This window comes from Cervus elaphus, chromosome 5 (genome assembly GCF_910594005.1).
Source record: "Cervus elaphus chromosome 5, mCerEla1.1, whole genome shotgun sequence".
In the NCBI taxonomy this organism is placed as follows: Eukaryota; Metazoa; Chordata; class Mammalia; order Artiodactyla; family Cervidae; genus Cervus; species Cervus elaphus.
This window is the reverse complement of record NC_057819.1, coordinates 61293676-61319514: the sequence shown is the minus strand read 5'-3', so window position 1 is coordinate 61319514 and position 25839 is coordinate 61293676. Positions and strand designations below refer to the sequence as shown.

At 37.9% G+C, this 25839-nt stretch overlaps 1 protein-coding gene and 1 long non-coding RNA gene across 2 annotated transcripts in view; one reads left to right on the top strand and one right to left on the bottom strand.

The window, feature by feature from the left end:
* The window catches only part of IQCM (IQ motif containing M), a 307184-nt gene that overhangs the window by 253641 nt on the left and 27704 nt on the right, over positions 1-25839 (top strand). The window lies entirely within an intron of this gene.
* Positions 318-23782, bottom strand: LOC122693334. The gene is made up of 3 exons (XR_006340878.1): positions 23755-23782; positions 21789-21884; positions 318-369 (listed from the first exon to the last, which is right to left on the bottom strand). It is a non-coding gene; the product is annotated as an uncharacterized LOC122693334 (long non-coding RNA).

Sequence of the window (25839 nt, the reverse complement as noted above, 5' to 3'; positions counted from 1 at the left end):
ATACCTGATAGAAAGCCAGCTATAAACCAAAAAGCCAATTTTCCCTTCTTGAAGAGACCACCATTATTTAAAAGAAATTCTTTGGACTCTTTCTCATTTGACTTTGGTAAAGTTCCCACAGGGAGGTGAGGAGAAGGGACAACTTTCCTACCGTGGTCTTCTTTCAGAGGCACCTTTATTTCTCCCAGTGATGGTGGTCGTTGTGCAGTGAGGTGAGTCTTAGGGGAGTTAGAACTGGTTCCGTAGTATGCATCACTCAATACACCTTCAGGGAAGATTGTGCCTCAATAGTTTGTAGTTTTCTAAACTTAAATGTGGGACTTTCCTGATGGCTCAGATGGTAAAGAATCTGCCTGCAATGCAGAAGACCTGGGTTCATTCCCTTGGTTGGGAAGGTTCCCTGGAGAGGGGAATGGCTACCCACTCCATATTCTTGTCTGGAGAATTCCATGGACAGAGAAGCCTTCCAGGCTATAGTCTGTGAGATAGCAAAGAATAGGACGTGACTAAGTGACTTTTTCCAGTGGTCATGTATGGATGTGAGAGTTGGACTGTGAAGAAAGCTGAGCACTGAAGAATTGATGCTTTTGAAGTGTGGTGTTGGAGAAGACTCTTGAGAGTCCCTTGGACTGCAAGGAGATCCAACCAGTCAATCCTAAAGGAGATCAGTCCTGGGTGTTCATTGCAAGGACTGATGTTGACGCTGAAACTCCAATACTTTGGCCACCTCAAGGGAAGAGTTGACTCATTGGAAAAGACCCTGATGCTGGGAGAAATTGGGGGCAGGAGGAGAAGGGGATGACAGAGGATGAGATGGCTGGATGTCATCACCAACTCGATGGGCATGGGTTTGGTTAGACTCCGGGAGTTGGTGATGGACAGGGAGGCCTGGCGTGCTGTGATTCATGGGGTCGCAAAGAGTTGGACATGACTGAGCGACTGAACTGAACTGAAGTGACTAACACTTTTACTTTCATTTCACACTAAAAATGTAGTGTCTCAGCTTCTCATACTCATCTGGGATCTTGCTTACATATTTTGTTCTTTGGCTTCTAATATCATTCCATTATACGTAGAAACATTATGTTTTTAATGATAAAACTTGTGCATTACTTATATAAACTCTGCTTTTCAAGCCACATTTTCTGTTAGGTAATTGATTTAAAAATAAAAATATAAAATTGTCTTTCTTGTCATTGAAGTTTTCTCCTTATTTATATCCAGTAGCTTAAGAAATGGTACACAAAGGTTAGCATTTAAATGTCATTTCTTCTTTTTCTTCATTATCATGTTGTCAGTTCTTAAATTAATGATTTGTGTACTTGCATACATTGGTGAATACTATAGATGTGATGACAATGGAGGAAGGACAAAAATAAAATAATAAAACATGGTTTTCTTTTCTCTTTTTCTCTACATGCAAACCCTATATCTAGACTTCATAACTATTCCTATCTAACTTTATATTATGATTTTCATTTGTAAACTACTAAGAGTTTAAGGGAGGACCTGAGATATCCAATATGTTATTCTACTAATCAAAAACTTAAAAATGAAAAATTCAGTTCCTTAGTCACACTTACCACATTTATAATACTCAAGAGTCACAAGTTCCTTGTGACCACCACTTGGGGCAACATAGATATAGAATAGTTTCATTATCCCAGGAAGTTCTATTGAGTAACGCTGATCACATAGAACTAGAATCCTGAGATGATGTAGATTTTCTGTGTCAGGCAAGGCAACCTCAAAAAGTCCCAACAAAAACAATAATTGGAGGTACAATTAGCCAAGTTAAGTCTGCACAAGAAAGCTTTAGCGGTTTGCTGTAGGTAAGAAAGGTATGCTCTCTGAGGGTGTGATAGAAGGCAATAGTCAGAGGTCGACACAAGGAAAGCAGACCAGTCAAGCAAGAGAGTGGCTTTAGGGGCTGGATACCTAATCCAGAGAGCCCTACAAGATCAAAGCAGGATCAGTTCTAATCTTAGATGGGACTGGACAAACACAGGATATGTGTTAAGAATTTAGTTTGGGGGACAGAAAGAATCCCCTGGGTGCTGGATTTGGAATAATTTTAAGAGGAAGATTGTGGTTTATTTATGAGGATCTACTCTGGAAATCAATGAGTAAAATTAGATTATAATAGTTTATAATCTCAAAATAGGGCTGATTTGAGAGCAGTTCAATGCCCTGATTAAGACTATGGTGTAAAGCAGAACCCTGAGATAGGATTAAGTGTTCTTTTTGTGGGTTGGTAGGTATGGATAGTCTAAAATTGAAAGTTCACTTTAGTTAGCTGAGGGGCAATATTACATCTTCAATAAAAGAGGAAAATGATGAATACCACCAAACTTTATAATTCTACCTTTTGCTCAACCTAGAAAGAAATAGTTTTTACTAATTTCTTATTTGGTGAACTACTTTGAGATTCAAATCTCCTTTCCAAGTACTGTGATTAGAAACTTTCGAAAAAGATTCCTACTTATCAGGTCTGCTGGTGTTATTTTCATGTTTTACTTCTGAATTTATTTTAAATGCTTAGTGTGTGTTATTTCTTCAGAAATGATCAACATCTGGCCTGACAATTGTAATCATTCTTTTATTTCGTTATGATTTTAATTTTGATTCTCAGTCATCATATTTTGAAATACCATAGTTGCTTTAACTTACCTAGTCAAAATGTTACAGGTATCTTATAAAAGAACAATGAGTTCATTTTAAAGGGAAATAAAATAAAAATCCATATGTTTAGTACTGAGATAGCAGTTACAATAATGCACTATTTAGGGACTTGTAATTTAGCCATCATGATTTCGTAACCAATTGTTCCCCATTCCTCAAGGATTAAGAATATGGTTTCCATGGTAATTCTGGATTCTAAAAATGCTCATCTTTTCCCTAAATGGATAGTAAATAGTTTGAATAGAAAACGACCTGTCTGTTAGCCAGAGTTATACTTCAGTGTTGCAAGAAGGAGAAATACACTACTGTTTAAAAATAGACTAGTTTCAGGATACCATAATAGGTTCCAAGTCTGTAAAATCACAACCCCTTGATTGCCAGTGTTAACAAAAGCTTGTTCTTTAATTACCTATATTGCATTCAGCTTCTGTTTCCTTCCAAAACCCAATTATGGCTAATAGCAGCAGTAAGCTGTACTCCTGTTGTTTATGGCAGTTCATTTTAAAGTGTTCTGTTTGATCGTCATTTGTCTTCATGACTTAATGAATCAGGTTTAGATTTTCATTGGACACCTCCAGTTTACTAGTCTTCACCTTGCCTGTGTATATAAATGGAATTCTTATATAATGTAGCTGTCTTTTCTGTATTTCCTAACCGGAGGCTGTTCCCTTCAGTGATGGAAATCATGCTATTTCCCTAAGTTCTAACAGTTTTTTGTTTTTTTGTTTTTTTCCTTTAATGCAGTAATTGCAACACCTCACACCGAAGGGGTATTTTGAAATTTGTAGAAAAGAGATGGAGAACTTTTATTTATCCCTTCCTCCTGCAAATCCATTTTCTCCCAGTGTGGTGTTCATTGCCTAATCATTCTCTGCAGCTCAGATTCGTATGTTCTCCTGCAGAGACTAGCAGTCTGCCTTCTAAAGTTGAATCTAGAATAATTCAGCAGTCTAATTTCTGATTTAATTTTGCTGCTGTCCAACTGTGGTGTAAAGCCAGCTCTGAGAATTGTATGTAACTTGTGGCATTTTGCCTCAGTTGAAAATGCTTAATGTCTCTATTTCTCATGCACACAAGGATCATTGTTTCTGTGATAACTAATGGGATCTAAGTGGAGAATGGAGAAAAAGACACGTGTAAGGTAAACAAGAAAAGATAGAAATTCAAACAGTAGGAAATAGTCTTTATTGAAGAGGAGCTTCAGTGTGCTGTATGTAGGTGGTAGGTGCAGTTGAGAGATGGGGAAAAGATGAGTTGTTTTTCATTTGTGTTCATCCCTTTAATACTTCTTCCCTCCCCCAGGTGTTTATAATCATCAGGGAAACACATGCACAGTGAGACAATGGGGCTGGCCTACCCCCTCTACTGTTGTTTGTCACTGTTTTGACTGGATCACTTTCTGAAGTGTCCTTCTGATTTAAGTCTGTCCCTGAGAAAGACCATTCCCTTGTGTTGCCTAGTTAGCCTATGAGGACCTTTCCACTCAATGTTCATTGATATCAGCAGCCTGATGTCATTTGGGCTTATGTTTGAAATGCATGACCTCAAGCTCCAGTTCAGAGCTCCCAAATCATGATGCACATTTGAGTAGCGCAGATATAGAACATCACTTTATACAATCTCCGAAGTATTCGAAGTATTCGTAGGTGACTTAGTAGATATTACATATTAACCTAGGTGGCAGTAGTGGTAAAGAATCTGTCTGCCAATGCCGGAGATGCAAGGGACACATGCTTGATCCTTGAGACAGGAAGATACCCTAGAGTAGGAAATAGCACCCGACTCTGATATTCTTGCCTGGAAAATTCCATGGGCAGAAGAGCCTGGTGGGCTACAGTGCATGGGGCCAAAAAGAGTCAGTTGCAACTGAGCACACAAACCCTTTTAGGTACTAAGTATCTAGAGAGGTACATTTTATATATATACACACATACACATATATATATATACACACACACATATACACACATATGTGTGTGTATCTAGAGAGGTACATTTTATACACACACACACATATATGTGTGTGTATGTGTGTGTGTGCGTGCACTGTGCTTAGTTGCTCAGTCATGTCTGACTCTTGTGACCCCATGGACTGTAGCCCGCCAGGGTCCTCTGTCCATGGGATTCTCCAGGCAAGAATGCTGAAGTGGGTTGCCATTTCCTTCTCCAGGGGATCTTCCCTACCCAGGAATTGAACCCAGGTCTTCTGCATTGCAGGTGAATCTTTACCGACTGAGTTATAAGGGAAGGGAAGCACATAATATATATGCAATAAATCCTGTAAAAGCATTTGAGTTTTATATGGGAGGAAGAATCTCTTTCTCAATTACTAATGCTTTATTTAGTTTTTGAGGTTTATTTTCTTTATTTTTTAATTTAGATTCTTAAATTATTGAAATGTAGTTGATTTACAATGTTTCAGGTATATAGCAAAGTGATTCAGTTCTATTCTTTCTCAGATTATTTTCCATTATTGGTTATTACAAGATATTGAAAATAGTTCCCTGTGCTATACAGTAGGTCCTTATTGTTTATCTATTTAACATACCGTACAACAACAGTTTATATCTGCTAATCCCAGATCATTAATTTATCCCCCCTTTCCCCTTTGGTAACCAAGTTTGTTTTCTATGTCTAAGAGTCTATTTCTGTTTTGTAAATAAGTTCCTTTGAATCATTTTTTTTCTTTTAGATTCCACATATGAGCAATATCAGATGATATTTGTCTTTGTATGACTTACTTCAGAGAAGGGCGTGGCACCAACTCCACTATTCTTGCCTGGAGAATCCAATGGACCAAAGAGCCTGGCAGGCTATCGTCCATAGGATCACACAGAGTTGGACATGTCTGAAGTGACTTAGCATGCATGCATGACTTATTTCACTTCATATAATAATCTCTAGGTCCATTCATGTTGCTGCATATGACATTATTTATTTCTTTTTTATGTAAAGTGATATTCTACTTATAACCATATACATGTATCTATCTTCTTTGGTGGAGACTCTGGAACACTCACAGGAGAAGGAGTGCACATCCTACTCCACCATCTTGACTGCTCAATCAAAACCACAATCACAGAAAACTAACCAAACTGATCACATAGATCACAGCCTTGTCTATCTCAGTGAAACTATGAGCCATGCTGAGTAGGGCCACCCAAGACAGATGGGTCATGGTGGAGAGTTCTGACAAAACGTGTTCCACTAAAGAAGGGAATGACAAGCCACTTCAGTATTCTTGCTTTGAGAACCTCACAAACAGTATGAAAAGGCAAAAAGATATAACAACAGAAGATGAACCCCCAAGGTCAGTAGGTGTCCAATATGCTTCAGGAGAAGAGCTAAGAAATAGCTCTGAAAGGAATGAAGGGGCTGAGCCAAAGCAAAAACAGTGCCCAGTTCTGGATGTGTCTGATGGTAGAAGTAAAGTTCAGTGCTATAAAGAACAATATTGCATAGGAACCTGGAATGTTAGGTCCATGGATCAAGGTAAATTGGAAGTGGTCAAACAGGAGATGGCAAGATTGAACATCAGCATTTTAGGAATCAGTGAACTAAAATGGACCAGAATGGGCAAATTTAATTTAGATGACCATTATATCTACTACTGTGGGCAAGAATCTCTTAGAAGAAATGGAGTAGCCATCATAGTCAACAAAAGAGTCTAAAATGCAGTACTTGGGTGCAATCTCAAAAATAACAGAATGATCTCTGTTCATTTCCAAGGCAAACCATTCAGTATCACAGTAATCCAAGTCTCTGCCCCAACCACACTGAAGTTGAATGGTTCTATGAAGACCTACAGGACCTTCTAGAAATAACACCAAAAATAGATGTGCTTTTCATCATAGGAGAGTGGAATGCAAAAGTAGGAAGTCAAGGAAATTAAGGCAAGTTTGGCCTTGGAGTACAAAATGAAGCAGGGCAAAGGCTAACAGAGTTTTGCTAACAGAATGCACTGGTCATAGCAAATGCCCTCTTCTAACAACACAAGAGATGACTCTACATATGGACCTCATCAGATGGTCAATACCAAAATCAGATTGATTATATTCTTTGCAGGTGAAGATGGAGAAGCTCTATACGTCAGCAAAAACAAGACCGGGAGCTGACTGTGGCTCAGATCATGAACTCCATATTGCCGAATTCAGACTTAAACTGAAGAAAGTAGGGAAAACCACTGAACCATTCAGGTATGACATAAATCAAATCCCTTACAATTATACCATGGAAGTGACAAATAGATTCAAGGGATTAGATCTGATGACACGGTGCCTGAAGAACTATGGATGGAGGTTCATAATACTGTATAGGAGGTGGTGATCAAAACCATCCCCAAGAAAAAGAAATGCAAAAGCGGAAAATGGTTGTCTTAGGAGGTCTTACAAATAGCTGAGAAAAGAAGAGAAGCTAAAGGCAAAGGAGAAAAGGAAAGGTATAAACATCTGAATGCAGAGTTCCAAAGAATAGTAAGGAGAGATAAGAAAGACTTCCTCAGATATCAGTGCAAAGAAATAGAGGAAAACAACAGAATGGGAAAGACTAGAGATCTCTTCAAGAAAATTAGAGATGCCAAGGGAACATTTCATGCAAAGATGGGCACAATAAAGGACAGAAATGGTATGGACCTAACACAAGCAGAAAATATTAAGAAGAGGTGGCAAGAATACACAGAAGAACTATACAAAAACGATCTTCATGACCCAGATAACCATGATGGTGTGATCACTCACCTAGAGTCAGACATCTTGAAGTTTGAAGTCAAGTGGGCCTTAGGAAGCAGCACTGTGAACAAAGCTAGTGGAGATGATGGAATTCTAGCTGAGCTATTTCAAATCCTAAAAGATGCTGCTGCTAAAGTGCTGCACTTAGTATGCCAGCAATGTTGTAAGACTCAGCAGTGGCCACAGGACTGAAAAAGAATTTCATTCCAATCCCAAAGACAGTGCTAAAGATGTTCAAACTACTGCACAGTTGCACCCATCTTGGAATAGAAGTTGCTTTAGTTCTCAGGCTTCTAGACCTACCCTCTAGCTTAGATTTGGTATTTCTTCAAATAGTTCTAAGGAAATTGACATTTATCTTCTATCCAAGTCACAGTCATTTTGACCACTTATATTCTGAGCATGTTTTCTTCACAATCTCTTCAATGTTTAGTTATTTATCACTTCTTTTTCTAGACAATGTAGGATGGTTCAACGTATTTCTAATGAGACTAATCCAAGTTTTGATAAATTTAGTCATTTTTATGGAAATTTCTTCTCTTGAAAATGAGCCAAAATGTCACATTTAGCCTCAGGATGGATGGATGTCAGTTATCCCTTTAGTTTTATTGGCCCTGTGTTACCATTGGGCTTCCGTGGTGGCTCAGCTGATAAAAAAAATCCTCCTGCAGTGCAGGAGACCCGGGTTTGATCCCTGGCTTGGGAAGATCCCCTGGAGAAGGGAATCACTACCCACTCCAGACCCCTGGAGAAGGGAATGGCTACCCACTCCAGAATTCCAGCCTGGAGAATTACATGTGGTCTCAAAGAGTCGTACATAACTGAGTGACTTTCACTATCCTTCATATGGACACGACTGAAATGACTAACACTGGTACTCATCTAGACAGCATATTAAAAAGCAGAGATATGCCGACTAAAGTTCATCTAGTCAAAGCTATGGTTTTTCCAGTACTCATGTATGGATGTGAGAGTTGGACCATAAAGGAAGCTGAGCACCAAAGAATTGATGCTTTTGAACTGTGGTTCTGGAGAAGACTCTTGAGAGTCCCTTGGACTGTAAAGAGATCAAACCAGTCAATCCTAAGGGAAATCAGTTCTGAATACTCATTGGAAGGACTGATGCTGAAGCTGAATCTCCAATATTTTCGCCACCTGATGGGAAGAACTGACTCCTTAGAAGAGACCCTGATGCTGGGAAAGATTGAAGGCAAGAGGAGAAGGGGATGACAGAGGATGAGATGATTGGATGGCATCACTGACACAATGGACATGAGTTTGAACAAGCTCCAGTTGTTGGTGAAGAGAAGCCTGTCATGCTTCAGTCCATGGACCACAAAGCATCAGACATGACTGAGCAACTGAACTGAATCTAGTCTAATATAAATAAAGCTAGAGGCTTATAAGCATAATGGATATTTTTAAATTCTTATCATGGAGAAATGATTCTTGATATTATAACATGGTAAAAATCATCTTTAGATGTCACCTTACCTTGAACAGTAGCAGTCCATATGCCCTTTTACCTTACTTTAATGACATCTTTTGACAATGATTTCTTTAACAGAGAAAAATTTCAAACTAGTATAATAGTAATATGTCAAGGGATCCAGGAGGAATTTGAAAATCAATACTTGATTATTTTTAAAACAGACACCTTTATTCCATTTGAAATATTTCCCAGTGACTTTTAGTGCCTTTTTTCTGCACAGCTGTGGTAAGTGTTAAAAATCATTGCACCTTTCTGTGGACATTGGTTAATTTGTACTGTCAGTCATTTGATCCTTCTTTCCTTCCTTTTCCTTTCTTTTCCCCCCATTTTTTTCAGTGTATTGGTATTGATCCTCTTAGCTGACACTCTGTGTAGTACCAGAAAAATTCCATCCTTGATCTCAGAGAATTTTTTTTAACTTGAGGCAATATAATTATATTACTCAAGCTAATTCAAACATTTGTTTTGGTAGCTCTAGAGTGGACTTTTTATACAGCGGAAAAAAAGAAATTATACATGTACCTACCCGTTTCTAAAACTTGAAACCAAGTTACTTGAGAAAAGATTATGGGGAAGTATTTCTCACTTTGTTTTTGCAATTACTTCATGGTTTTCTTCTCAGTTAATCCAATAGTCTACACTTATTTTGTAGCTAAGTGCCAAATATTGACAAGACAGAGATGGATGGGCAAAAATGCTATATCTGACCTAAGGGGGAGAAAGTGTGATAAATACCTTAACACAGAGCATCTTTTACTTTCATGCTGAAGTCTTGTTTGTTCCCTTTGAAAGCAGAGAAGCAATAATTATTTTACATTCATCTTGAATATATGATCATGCTAGTGCATATTAGAATAGGGAGTAAAATGCTTCTTGTGCTATTTAGACCTTTTTGTTTGTTTCAGTGTAGTGAAACCACTCTATGAAACATATGGGAACATTTCCAAGGCATCATTCAGGGATTCACACTCCCACTGCACTATAATCTAGTGGTGCTGAAAGTAAAATAACAATAACAGACACTCTCTATCTAGCTTTATTGTTATGACTTATGTTAGACATTTACTACACTGGATAGCTGCACCAAAAGAATAAACCACTTAATCTGTGGTAAAGCATAATCCCCAAACCTAGTATTTTTCAGAGGATCATGGAAAATAAATAGTGTTTATAGGTTTGATTTGTTTGCCACCGATAACTATTAAATTTCTCTCCTTTTTGCCACATGAGATTTTGTACCTAAAATATTGAATTCTGAATTAACATTCCAAATATATGACACCAAACTAATTTGTCTCTAAGAAGAAAACTGAGAGTCACTCAGTCCTGTTGGACTCTTATAGTCCATGGAATTCTCCAGGCCAGAATACTGGAGGGTGTAGCCGTTCCTTTCTCCAGGGGATGGTCCCACCCCAGGGATTGAACCCATGTTTCCTGAATTGCAAGCAGATTCTTTACCAGCTGAGCCACGAGGGAAGCCCAAGAATACTGGAGTGGGTAGCCTATTCCTTCTCCAGGGGATCTTCCCAACCCAGGAAATGAACCAGGGTCTCCTGGATTGCAGGTAGATTCCTTACCAGCTGAGCTACCAGGAAGAAGAACATTGCATAAAATAATTTGTATCTGTCTTTTCTATAAGAAATTTAACTCTTAAATTAGTGTCCTCTTTTTCAAACTAGATGTTAAGAAATTAACACAGCAGGACTACTTTGATGGAATTTTAAAAAGTAAAACAAACAAAACAAAACAGAAAATACTAATAGGATTATAGAATAATCTTACACTTTAGAATTTAAATGCTCTCAATATTTTCATTCATTTTTTAATTGCATTTCATTAACCTCGACTCCTAAATTTACTTACAGGATATATATAAACACCCCCCCACACACATGTGTATATATATATATATTTTAAAATGTACATGTATATATATTTATTGATATATATTCTATTATATATTTATATATATTATTTGTAAATTTATATGTATTTATAAATTTTAGATAAGAGGTTTTGCCATTATTTTTCCAGTAATTGTTCTATTCATGTATTCAAAATCATTTACTAAGCATAATGCACTTTGTTGATCTTATTTTCATGTGGTAAAATCACATTATTTCTCAGATGGCCAGGATAATTTAAGTAAAGTGACTGGCCCAGTGCTTGAGTTGTTAAGTACTTTCAAGCACAAAATTAAACCTTTACCTGAACTTCCACTTTTGCTTTCCCAGTTACATTTTGTAAGTCTTCTCTTTTGGATTTTAACTTTTGTGTTAGTTGTCTGCGTGACATTTATCACCTACTCCAGTTTATGCTTTCTCATGGCATGTCTATTTTTTTATTCCTTCTGTTTTCTCTGGGATCACCTATGATGAAGTGCATATAGCACTGCTTAATTTACATTTCATGAACTCATTGTAACTCAGACAGGCAGGCAAAAGGAAATAAAGTAAATAATCGAATACATTTTTGGTTTTTCACTCTTCCTCTTTATATCCATGCAAACCTTTATCCTCATTTTTAAAAAGAAGCAGTTTCAATAGAAAACTGTTATAAAAAAAAAAGTAGAATTTTTAACGTATCCCTAACTCTGCCTCTAAAACACAGCATTGGCATCATGTTACACTTTTTCCAAAACTCCTTTTCATTTTATTGTTGCACAATTTCGATCACACTTTCCTGTCTTTTTTCTTTTTTTCACCCAGCCAACCTCTGATATGTCTTTTTTCATTTGTCAGTTTCAGTTCAGTCACTCAGTCATGTCCAACTCTTTGCAACACTATGAACCGCAGCATGCCAGGCCTCCCTGTCCATCACCAACTCCCGGAGTCCACCCAAACCCATGTCCATTGAGTTGGTGATGCCATCCAACCATCTCATCTTCTGTCGTTCCCTTCTCCTCCTGCCCTCAATCCTTCCCAGCATCAGGGTCTTTTCCAATGAGTCAGCTCTTCGCATCAGGTAGCCAAAGTATTGGTGATTCAGCTTCAGCATCAGTCCTTCCAATGAATATTCAGGACTGATTTCCTTGAGAATGGACTGGTTGGATCTCCTTGCAGTCCTGGGGACGCTCAAGAGTCTTCTCCAACACCACACTTCAAAAGCGTCAATTCTTCAGCACTCAGCTTTCTTCACAGTCCAACGCTCACATCCATACATGACCACTGGAAAAACCATAGCCTTGACTAGACAGACCTTTGTTGACAAAGTAATGTCTCTGCTTTTCAATATGCTGTCTAGGTTGGTCATAACTTTCCTTCCAAGGAGTAAGCATCTTTTAATTTCATGGCTGCAGTCACCATCTGCAGTGATTTTGGAGTCCCCAAAAATAAAGTCGGCCACTGTTTCCACTGTTTCCCCATCTATTTCCCATGAAGTGATGGGACCGGATGCCATGATCTTAGTTGTCTAAATGTCGAGCTTTAAGCCAACTTTTTCACTCTCTTCTTTTACCTTCATCAAGAGGCTCTTTAGTTCTTCTTCCCTTTCTGCCATAATGGTGGTCATCTGCATATCTGAGGTTATTGATATTTCTCCCGGCAATCTTGATTCCAGCTTGTGCTTCCTCCAGTCCAGAGTTTCTCATGATGTACTCTGTATATAATTTAAATAAGCAGGGTGACATTATACAGCCTTGACGTACTCCTTCCAGTCTGTCTTTCCATGTCCAGTTCTAACTTGCTTCCTGACCTGCATGCAGCTTTCTCAAGAGGCAGGTCAGGTGGTCTGGTATTCCCATCTCTTTCAGAATTTTCTACAGTTCATTGTGATCCACACAGTCAAAGGCTTTGGTGTAGTCAATAAAGCAGAAGTAGATTTTTTTCTGAAACTCTCTTGCTTTTTCAGTGATCCAGCAGATGTTGGCAATTTGATCTCTGGTTCCTCTGCCTTTTCTAAAACCAGCTCAAACATCTGGAAGTTCATGGTTCATGTATTGCGGAAGCCTGGCTTGGAGAATTTTAAGCATTACTTTACTAGTGTGTGAGATGAGTGCAATTGTGCAGTAGTCTGAGCATTCTTTGGCACTGCCTTTCTTTGGGATTAGAATGAAAACTGACCTTTTCCAGTCCTGTGGCCACTGCTGAGTTTTCCAAATTTGCTGGCATTTTGAATGCAGCACTTTCACAGCATCATCTTTTAGGATTTGAAATAGATCAACTGGAGTTCCATCACCTCCACTAACTTTGTTTGTAGTGATACTTCCTAAGGCCCACTTGACTTCACATTCCATGATGTCTGGCTCTAGGTGAGTGATCACACCATTGTGATTATCCAGGTCGTGAAGATCTTTTTTGTACAGTTCTTCTGTATATTCTTGCCACCTCTTCTTAATATCTTCTGCTTCTGATAGGTCCCTACCATTTCTGTCCTTTATTGATCCCATCTTTGCATGAAATGTTCCCTTGGTATCTCTACTTTTCTTGAAGAGATCTCTAGTCTTTCCCATTCTATTGTTTTCCTCTATTTCTTTGCATGGATCACTGAAGAAGGCTTTCTTGTCTCTCCTTGCTATTCTTTGGATCTCTGCATTCAAATGGGTATATCTTTCCTTTTCTCCTTTGCTTTTCTCTTCCCTTCTTTTCACAGCTATTTTGTGAAGCTAATAGCAAAAACAAGTAATGTTTTTCCATGGCCTTGTTTTGGATTTCCTCAGATTTATTATAACTTTGAAAAATCAAGAATGCTAGCATGAGTGAGACTTTGCTAAAGCCTGTTCTGGAAATGTGTACTCAAGGAGAACACACTGTTCTGTTTATCCTTTCTATTACAGGGCAGATTTATATCACCTGCCTTTGTTTTTCTAATGCTAGTGACTATAGGAACTCACAGGAGGCTAGAGAAGATAAAGAGATCTCCAGGGCCAGTGCATATCTATTTGTGGACAAATAGAGCACTACTTTTCCAGAAAGCCCTAATTACAGTCCAATCCTAGAGCAGAACATGTTTCTCAGTGTTTTCCCACAAATCTAGTTATAACCAAGTGAGATATGGAAGAACTGTGCCAATTTTAAGGAAAAGAAAAAGATTGCTATTCATTTCATTGTGGAATAAGGAAAAGAATTGAAATTAGACAAATCTGAGTTTACAATCACAGTGATCTCATTTACAGTTGTGGAACATTAGGCAAATAATGTGCCTTAAAAAAAAATCTCTGAATGAGACAACAAAAACATAAGATCTCTGTGATCCATGAGATCTCATGTGTGGCAATGCCTACTACACCAGTGGGCTTATAGGAAGCTTTATGTCCATGGAATTTTCCAGGCAAGAACACTGGAGTGGGTTGCCATTTCCTACTCCAGGAGATCTTCCCAATCCTGGGATCAAACCCATGTCTCCTGCATTGGCAGGCAGATTCTTTACCACTGTGCTTCTTGGGAAGGTCATTTACTTTTCTTTACTGATAGCTTTAATAGAACTATAGTCATTTATTCATTAAGATATTCAACAAAAGTTCATTAAATCCAGGCGTGAACTTGGCCCTGAAAATATAAAGTAGAGCAAGATACTCATGGTCTCTATTTTCTGGTCAGATGGACACTGTAACTTGAAGATAGTGGAAAAGAGGATTCCAGGCCAAGGGAACCACACTTCTCTCAGTCTAAATACACAGCTAATTTCATGAATAATTACTTTATTTACATATTTTATATACATATGTTATATATTTATTATCTAATTATGTTATATATTTATATAATTATATATAGCTTTATATTTTTATTTCTATGTATACATACACACACACACACACACACACACACATCTATAGAGAGAGATGGAGAGAGAGAGAGAATGCCAGATCATATTTATAAAAACAGCCCAGGACATCTTACTTACTACTTGACAGTTTCACTGATGAGTCACTAGTTTTGCCAGGAGTTAGTTATATTTGGTTCCTCTCCCTTTTTCAGCCCCACATGTAATCCATCACCAAATCTTATTTTTACTTATAATATGTGTGTGTGTGTGTGCATGCATGCTCAGTCAAGTCTGACTCTTTGTGACCCCATAGACGGTAGCCCACCAGGCTCTTCTGTCCATGGGATTTCCCAGGTAAGAATACTGGAGTGGATTGCCATTGCCTCCTCCAGGGAACCTTTCTGACCCAGGAATCAAACCTGGTCTCCTGCATCTCGTGTATCGACAGGCAGATTCTTTATGACTGAGCCAGCTGGGAAGCCCTTAATATGTGTATTATATCTGAAATAATTTTTCTCTTTCCTGCTTTTTATTAAATACTTTATGAAATATAATTTGCATATTAGAAAGGTCATCCTTTTAAAGTGTATAATTCAGTGGTTTCTAGTGTATTCACAGAGTTGTGCTGCCATCATCATAATCTAACTTCAGAGCATTTTAATGATCTCCAAAAGAAACCTTGTACCCATAGCTGTCACTGCTCTACCTGACTGCTGTCTACCCTCAATCCCAAGCCTTAGGCAGCCACTAATCTATTAGCACTTTCTGTCTTTATGGATGTACCTTTATTAGATATTTTGGGCTTTCCTGGTGGCTCAGACAGTAAAGAATCTGTCTACAATGCAGGAGACCAGAGTTTGATCCCTGGGTTGGGAAGATCCCCTGCAGGAGGGAATGGCTACCCACTCCAGTACCCTTGCCTGGAGAATCACATGGACGGAGGAGCTGGCTGGCTACAGTCCCTGGGATTGCAAAGAGTTGGATACGACTGAGTGACTAACACAGCCACGTGTGTTAGATATTCTGCAAAAATGGAGCCATAAAAATGTAGTCTTTCATAAGTTACTCTCTTCACTGAGCATAGGTTTTAGAAGTTCATCCACGTGTAAGTACTTTATACTTTTTAAAATTACCAAATAGTGTTCCATTGTATGGATAAGCAGCATCTTGTTTATTCATTAATCAGTTGGTGGGCATTTAGGTTGTCTCCTCTTTGTGGCTATTCTTACTAATGCTGTGATGAACAGTTATGTACAAGTTCTTGTATGGATATAGGTTTTCATTTCTCACAGGTAAGTACCTAAGGGTAAAATTTCTGAATCATATGATAATTCTATCTTTAGCATTTTGAGCAACTCTTTTCCAAAGGGGCTGTGTCAGTTTACAATCTCAACAATAATCTATGAGTTCAGTTCAGTTCAGTTGCTCAGTCATGTCCAACTCTTTGCAACCCCATAATGTATGAGTTTTCTAATTTCCCCATAATCCTTGTTGACACATCTTCCTGTCTGTCTTATTGATTTTTGTCATTCTAGTAGGTATGCAGTGGTATTTCACTGTAACTTTGATTTACATGTACCTAAGGCAGAAAGTGAAGAGGAACTAAAAAGCCTCTTGATGAAAGTGAAAGAGGAGAGTGAAAAAATTGGCTTAAAGCTTAACATTCAGAAAAAATAAGATCATGGCATCTGGTCCCATCACCTCATGGGAAATAGATGGGGAGACAGTGGAAACAGTGTCAGACTTTATTTTTTTGGGCTCCAAAATCACTGCAGATGGTGACTGCAGCCATGAAATTAAAAGACGCTTACTCCTTGGAAGGAAAGTTATGACCAACCTAGATAGCATATTAAAAAGCAGAGACATTACTTTGCCAACAAAGGTCTGTCTGGTTAAGGCTATGGTTTTTCCAGTGGTCATGTATGGATGTGAGCGTTGGACTGTGAAGAAAGCTGAGTGCCGAAAAATTGATGCTTTTGAACTGTGGTGTCTGGAGAAGACTCTTGAGAGTCCTTTGGACTGCAAGGAGATCCAACCGGTCCATCCTAAAGGAGATAAGTCCTGGGTGTTCATTGGAAGGACTGATGCTAAAGCTGAAACTCCAATACTTTGGCCACCTGATGCGAAGAGCTGACTCACTGGGAAAAGACCCTGATGCTGGGAGGGATTGGGGGCAGGAGAAGGGGACAACAGAGGATGAGATGGCTGGATGGCATCACGATGGGCATGAGTTTGAGTAAAGTCCAGGAGTTGGTAATGGACAGGGAGGCCTGGCGTGCTGCGATTCATGGGGTTGCAAAGAGTCGGACATGACTGAGCGACTGAACTGAACTGAACTGAATGACTAATGATGTGAGCATCTATCTGTGTGCTGCTGTTGGCTCATTGTATATATTCTTTGGAGAAAAATCTATTAGGATCATTTGCCCACTTTAAGAATTGGGTTATTTGTCTTTTTATCATTGAGTTGTAAGAATTCCTTGCATATTTTAGATACAAGTCCATTATCACAAATAAAATTTGCAGATATTTCCTCCTGGTCTGTGGATTTGTCTTTTCATTTCCTTGACAACGTCCTTGGAAGCCAAAGTTTTTAATTTTTCTGAAGCCCAATTTATCTTTTTTTCCTTTTGTTCCTCATTTTTTATTTTGTTTTATCAGAAACCTTTGCCTAATCCACGTTATGAATTATTTCGTTTCCCTCCTAGACGTTTTACTCTTTAGTGTTTATATTTAGATCTATGATCCATTTTGAGTTAGTTTTTGTGTATGATGTGAGGTAGGCATCCAAATTCTTTCTTTTGCAGTGTTTAGTATATGCATCTTGAATTTCTTTGGTTAACTTTATTTTTAATTATTTTCTTCCTTTTTATGCTATTGTAAATGGGATTGTTTTCTTAAAAGTCATTTTTGGATTGTCCATTTCTGCCCCGCCCCCCCCCCCCCCCCCCCCCTTCACAAACTCCTTGTTTTGTGCTTGAATTACTGCAAGTAGCCTCCTGCTGTACTGTGCTTAGTTGCTCATGTCTGACTCTTTGCGACCCCATGGACTGTAGCCCACCAGGCTCCTCTGTTCATGGGATTCTCCAGGCAAAAATACTGGAGTGGCTTGCCATGCCCTCCTCCAGGGGATCTTCCCAACCCAGAGATTGAACCAGGTTCTGCATCGCAGGAAGATTCTTTACCATCTGAGCCACCAGGGAAGCCCATGAATACTGGAGTGGGTAGCCTATCCTTTCTCCAGGGGATCTTTCTGATCCAAGAATCGAACTGGGGTCTTCTGCCTACAAGAAGCCCCTTAGCCAACCTCTATCCTTCTACTATTGCTTTTCAGCCCATAGGAATCAGGGTGGTCTATTAAATATATAATTTCAATCATAGCAATAACCAGATAAACCCTATTATGGCCTTCCATTATATGTTTAACCAATGACTGGCTAGATGTTATCTAGGCCTTGCTTGTCTTTCCAATCTCATCACTAATCTCCACCCACAATCTCTATGATTCAGCCACCTAGGTCTTCTACTTCCAGTTCATTGCATCCTATTTCCTGTTTATTTCAAGCTTTTCTAACCACCCTTTCTCTTTTATAATTTGGTTTCTAATTTTTTCCTCAAACTAAACTTTTATAGAAAATAATCCATTTCATTTAAGTTAAACAGGTTTGTTGAAACCTAACTGACATTCAATAAACGGTGTGTATTTAAATAGACTTAAAGTTTGGTGTTTTGACATTTATTGAAAAGACTGTCCTTCCCAAATGACTTGTATCTTTGTCAAATATCAACTTGACCGTATATATATGGGTCTGTTTCTGGACTGTCTACTCTGTTCTGTTGATCATATATGTGTATCTTTATGTAAATACCACACTGTGTTGATTGCTGTAACTTTATAATAAGGCTTAAATTGGATGGTATAAACCTTTAAACTTTCTCTTTTTCCAACATTATTTTGGCTATTCTAGATATTTTGCATTTCCATATGAATTTTAGAATCACCTTGTCAATTTCTGTTAAAAAAAAAACAAACCTATTAGGACATTGATATTGCATTGAATCAATAGATCAATTTGGGAAGAATTGACATCTTAACAATATTGAATTTTCTGATCTCTAAGTATGATGTATTTCTCCATTTATTTAGATTTTGTTTAATTTCTCTCAGCAGTGTTCATAGCTTTCAGTTTCAAGTCTTACATATATCTAATTTATCTTTACATGCTTTTATATTATGATACAGTTTTTAATATCAAATCAGATGTTTTGTTGTGTGTGCATGCACATAAAAAATAATTGATTTTTCTATATTGGTCTTGTAATCTTCAAGCTGGCTAAAGTCCCTTACTAGTTCTAGTAGTGTTTGTAGAATCTATCGAATTTTTAACATAGACAAACATGTAACCTGTGAATAAAGGCAGTTTTACTTCTTTCTTCTAAAGATGGATTCCTTTCATTTACTTATCTCTCTGGTCTTATGACACTAACTAGAACCAGAAGTGTGTTAAAAAGAAGTGTCAAGAATTTCATCCTTTCTTTCTTCTTAACCTAAGGGGGAAAGTACAGTCAGCCTTCTGCAAAACCCTCTGCAGATACCAAAATCCGAGGATGCTCCATGTTTCTTATATAAAATGGCATAGTATTTCTATATAGCCAATGTACATCTTCCTATATACTTTAAATCATCTCCAGATTACTAATAATACCTGAAAGAAAAGTGAAAGTGAAAGTCACTCACTCAGTGGTGTCTGACTCTTTGGGATCCTATGGACTATACAGTCCATGAAATTCTCCAGGCCAGAATACTGGAATGGGTAGCCTTTCCCTTCTCCAGGGTATCTTCCCAACCCAGGGATCAAACCTAGGTCCTCCACATTGCAGGTGGATTCTTTACAAGGTGAGCCAAAAGGGAAGCCCCAAGTTACAAATTCTTTGTAAACAGTTATGAATACAATGTAAATGCTGCATAAAGAGTTGCCAGTTCATGGAACTGTCTATTATTTCTGTCACTCAAGTTATTTGTGAGTCTGTTTACAATGATTGATTTTCTTCTCAGTATGAGTTGTTTCCTTGCATGCCTCATAATTTTTCTTGGATGACAGACATTTTGCATTTTACTTTATTGGTATTTGATAATTCGATTTCTACAAATATTAATATACTTTCGATCTTTATAAAGAAATTTCCTTAAAACCTAGGTGAAGTGACTCAATCCCTCCTACCACTCACCATGTCCTTTTCTTTCATATATCTTTTCCTTTGTTATATGAATAGTAATCTGTATGTATTAATATTTGTTCATTTACTTTTTTATTGTCAATCTCATATTCCAATAGAGTATCAGGTCTATGAAGGAAAGTGCCACTTTGTTCTCTTTTTATCCCTAATATCTAACAGTGTCTAACATATAATAATTGCTCAATAAATAAATGAATGATCTTTGATTTCTGCTATGTTAATGCCATAGATTAATGTTTGGGTTTGGGGACTTAACATTTTGGCAACATGTGATTTTCACTTAATAAGTGTAAAATATAAACTATCCTCAGGCTTCATAATTTTGATTCTAAGGAATTATTACTCATTATCCTGACTTTATTTTAAAAGAATTTAAAACAGTGTATTTTGCCTTGAATTTCTCTAATGAAATGTTCTACTAAAATAAATACCTCATGGAAATACATTTATATGTACAATTTAGAAGAATGTATGTCTTTAATTTGAATTTTTAACATGAAATCTATAATTGTGAAGTTAATAAAGAATAAGTGTAAGACCCATTATTTTCTTCAGCTACCTCCAGAGATTATTAAAATTAAGGTTTTAGTGCCGTGTAAAAAATTCTATTTCAGTTTGCTATAATTTCTCAAGTTTTCCCCCATGCCTGTGCGATTTGCTGTCCAGTAAAACACTGCATCCAATCACTTTTTAAAGAAGCAAATATATCTTTGACACGTATCTTTGTTATTGTTCAGAGAAAGAAAGAAAGAAAGTGAAGTCGCTCAGTCGTGTCCGACTCTTTGCGACCCCATGGATGGCAGCCCACCAGGCTCCTCCATCCATGGAATTTTCTAGGCAGGAGTACTGGAGTGGGTTGCCATTAAAAATTTAATATTATTTATATTTAACCAGCTAGTTCCTTTGAATGGCGCATATTAGCAATATAGATTCATGGGCCAGTCAGCTTGACATGAAGAATCCATTGTGTTTAACTGCACAAGAATTAAATCCTCTTTAAAGACAGCTGTCTGGAAAATCCCGCGGACGGAGGAGCCTGGTAGGCTACAGTCCCTGGTGTCGCACAGAGTCGGACAGGACTGAGCAACTTCACTTTCACTTTCTCACAAGTATATCTCAGGAGTTACAAGAGTCACTAAATAAGAGGGCATGGATGGACCATTCCAGATTTCTCATGACAGCTAAAAAAGAAAAGCAGTCTTTAAACTGCACTTTTAGTATTTTAATTTAGTAACAATAAGTTTATCCAAAATATTGCTTGTCAGAATATAATAATTTTTATAATTTTCTCAATTTTTAGTCCTTGGTTATTTCTCTGGAAGTTAGATAAAATGTCAAAAATTTGGGATGGGCAGGAAAAACACACTCATGCCAATATTGTGGAGAATAGAAAATATTCTTTAGTTTGTAACAATGATCCAAATCTTATGGGAGTACAGGGGAAATATTTTTTTAAAACCAGATCAGTAACAGATCATATTACAACCCAAATTAATGGGCAGCTGTATTTCTTAGGAAAAAAAAAAAAAGAGATACTCCCTTTTTTAGTTCCAACTGATATCCTAAGTAAAACATGTTGATGCTACTTGAAACATAAATTTCTCCTTTAAATATTTAAATCAAGATCACAGATTTGAGGATAAATCATCAGAGAAACAGTGTTAGCCTGTTATGAAAGAATGTAGAGAGTAACAATACAGCTAAAAATTGTGAACTCATGAAAGTTTTTGTGTTACTACCCAATGGTAATAAGTTACTCTAAACACAGACAATAGTTAACAGAATCATTAAATCAGGACCCTGCAACTTACCATTTTTGACCCCAAATTTAGGCTGTATAATTTATCTTATCCTCTTTTATTATAATCATATTTTTAACCACCATTTGGCTGGTTTAATGTATTAATTTTGGTTATCAATGGTGGTTCACTTGGTAAAGAGACCCAAGTTCTATCCTTGGGCCAGGAAGTTTCCCCTGAAGAAGGGAATGGCTCCCCACTCCAGTATTCTTGCCTGGAGAATTCCATGGACAGAGAAGCCTGGCGAGCTGCAAGTTTGACATAATTGAGTGACGAACACACTTTCAAAGTTTTGAAATTAGATATCTGGTATATCAAATGTGCAAATGAAAAAACTTGATAATGTATATAAAAAGCAGAGACATTACTTTGCCGACAAAGGTCCATATAGTCCAAGCTATGGTTTTTTCAGTAGTCATGTATGGATGTGAGATTTGGGCCATAAAGAAAGCTGAGCACTGAAGAGTTGATGTTATTGAACTATGGTTCTGGAGAAGACTCTTGAGAGTCCCTTGGACTGCAAACAAGTCAATCCTAAAGGAAATCAATCCTGAATATTAACTGTAAGTACTGATGCTGAATCTCCAATACTTTGGGCAACTGATGTGAAGAGCTGACTTATTAGAAAAGAAGCTGATGCTAGGAAAGATTAAAGGCAGGAGGAGAAAGGGACAACAGAGGACGAAATGGTTGGATGGCATCACAGACTCAATGGACATGAGTTTGAGCAAGCTCTGGGAGATGGTGATGGACAGAGAAGCCTAGCGTGCTGCAGTCTGTGGGGTCACAAAGAGTCAGACACGACTGAGCGACTGAACAACAACAAACATGATCCATCAATCCCACTCCTGGTATATCTGGAGAAAGCCATCATTCAGAAAGATACATGGACCCTAATGTTCATTGCAGCACTACTTACAATAGCCAAGACATGGAAGCAGCCTAAATGGCCATCAACAGATGGATGGATAAAGAAGATGTGGTATATATATATGGTATATATATGGATAAAGAAGATATGGTATATATATACCATATATGCATATGGTATATATATGAGAAATATATAATATTTCTCAGTCTTTAAAAAGAATGACATAATGCCTTTTGAAGCAACATGGATAGACCTAGAGATTATCACACTAAGTGAAGTAAGCCAGACAGAGGAAGACAAATATCATATGATATTGCTTATATGTGGAATCAAAAAAAACATGCAATGGAATTTGTTCACAAGATAGAAATAGACTCAGAGACATGGAACACAAACTATGGTTACTGAAGATAAAGAATAGGGGAGGGATAAATTAGGAGTTAGTTATAGGATTAAAACATGTGCACATTACTACAGATAAAATAGATAAGCATATGCCAATCTTTATAGCATAGGAAACTATACTCAATATTTTATAATAACCCATAAGGGAAAAGAATCTGTAATCACTGAATCACTTTGCTGGACACTTGAAACTAACATGGGGCTTCTCTGATGGCTCAGCCGGTAAAGAATCTGCCTATAATGCAGGATATCTGGGTTCTGTCCCTAGTTCAGGAAGATTCCCTGGAGAAGGGAATGGCTATCCACTCCAGTATTCTTGCCTGAAGAATTTCATGGTCAGAGGAGCCTGGTGGGCTACAGCCCATGGTGTCTCAAAGAGTCAGACGTGACTGAATGACTAAAGCTGTCTTTCACTTTGAAACTAACATGATATTGTAAACCAACTATACTTCAATAAAAAATAAAATTAATGGAAAGGTATAACTATATATATTCCATGTCCTCTGTTAAATAGTCAGTTTTGAAACTGAGGCGTTTGTGGTGTTGGAGAAAACTCTTGAGAGTCCCTTGGACTGCAAGGAGAACAAACCAGTCAATATTAAAGGAAATCAGTCCTGAATATTCATTGGAAGGACCGATGCTGAAGCTAAAACTCCAATACTTTGGCCACCTGATGCAAAGAACTGACTCGTTGGAAAAGACCCTGATGCTGGGAAAGATTGAAGGCAGGAGGAGAAGGGGATGACAGAGGATGAGATGGTTGAATGGCGTCACCGACTCGATGGATATGAGTTTGAGCAAGCTCTGGGAGTTGGTGATGGACAGGGAGACCTGGCGTGCTGCAGTCCCTGGGGTCGCAAATAGTCAGACACGACTGAGCAACTGAACTGAACTGACTTGAGGCATTTGTATAAGTACATGTTACTAACAGACATGCACACGTTTACATGAACTTTTGCGAGAATAGAGATTACCCTACTTTGACAGCCGTGTTGACCTCTTAGCCACCATTCTCTCAGTCACTTACATATAGTAGATGCTAGTTTTTAGGCCAAGAAGAAGACTACACTGAAATGCAGAACAGAAGTGCTCCTGAAGGCCTGTGTACAGGTTATATTTTTCATAAGGAGGAGCTGATTGCCCCCAAAATCTCATAACTGTGCTTCAGGGTAAAAAATGCACATTGTGACTCTGATACAATCACAGTGTATTATGTGTCATGTTGTTAGATTGTGCTTATAAAGTGTATTTCAATCCAAAAGGAAGTGGAGATTAAGGGGGAAGTGGTCTTTTGGTAAACAGTAGTTCTTAATTTTTATTTAGTCATATTCATCTATCTCCTTTACTTTGTGCTATTTCTGAAGATTATCTCCATGTGTTTTCTGAACTACATTAAATTAACATTTCCCCCTTTCTCTCAAGACAATACAATATGTTAGGCTCATATTTGTTATCAATTTAACTAATATCTGCTGTCAACTTGCCATGGAACACTAAAAACAATCTGTATATTATTTCTGCCAATCCATTTGCTCTTCGTCCCTGCTAATCTGTTTTTCTTTAATTTCCATTTAATTTTTTAAATAAAATCTTCTTTAAAGCCCCATTAAAATAGAGAGATAGCAGGTCCCTAATTTACTTTATCCTTTAAGCTTGTTATCCCATGAAAGAAATTAAATACAGCACAGTGGACCACATACACATTTATAAATTATGTAAGCTTATCTTGATTCCAGCAATTAATCTTGCTCTCTTGGGAAAAACCCGAGGGGAAATAACCCAAGTTGTCTTATATTTCTAAGAAGCAACATACATAAAACACTGAAATTTTGCTGCTTACCCAACTTCAAATGTAAGAAATACATCGTTAAACATCACTTTTCTCCCAAATTCAATTACTAGATAACCTGATTGGTAACTGTTTACTTAGATCTAGGAAATACCATAAAATATATATGAGAGAAAAAGTGATATTTCTGTATTTGTAAAAAGTATCTCATGAGAGTTTTTTCCCCAAATGCCGTTAATTCATTTAGAGAATGGGGTGAAAACACCATAAATATATATGTGTGTGTGATGGTTCCCCTTTTCACTGGTAACCAAACCTTTAAATTGTTAGAGGAAGCGACGTGTCTGACTAAAAACTATGTATGCTACTTAGTAGGAATTTAGCTTTATTAGAAATTATCCTCCAATGTTTTGGGTTTTTTAAAAGAATACTTTGGGGCTTCCCTGGTGGCTCAGGTGGTAAAGCGCCCACATGCCAATGCAGGAGACCTGAGTTGGATCCCTGGGTCGGGAAGATCCCCTGAAGGAGGGCATGGCAACCCACTCCAGGATTCTTGCCTGGAGAAGCACCATGGCCAGAGGAGCCTGCGGGCTACAGTCCATGGGGTCACATAGAGTCGGACACGACTGAGTGACTGAGCACATCACAGCACAAAGAGCACTTTAAGAAATCTGCTTGCAGTGGGGGTTCTGGGTTAGATCCTTAGGTCGAGAAGATCCCCTAGAGAAGGGGATTATCCCCACTCATTATTCTTGCCTGGAGAATCCCATGGACAGAGAAGCCTGGTGGGCTACAGTCCATGGCATTGCAAAGAGTCAGACATGACTGAGTGACGGACACTTGCACTTAAGAAATTTAGGAGGAGCAATTCAGGATGGCAGTGTAGGACGTTCCTGAACTCACCTTCTCCCATGGACACACCAAATATACAGCTATATATTAAACAATTCCCTCTGAAAAATGCTTGAAAAGTAGCTGAAAATCTCCTTCCACATAAAGGATAAAAGGGCCACAGTCACAGTGAGATAGGTAGGAGAGGCAGAGATGCAGGCTACCGTCATTCCACACCCTTGGTGCAGCAAACCATAGTCGGGAAGGATCTCACAAATACCTGTGGATCAAGGGAT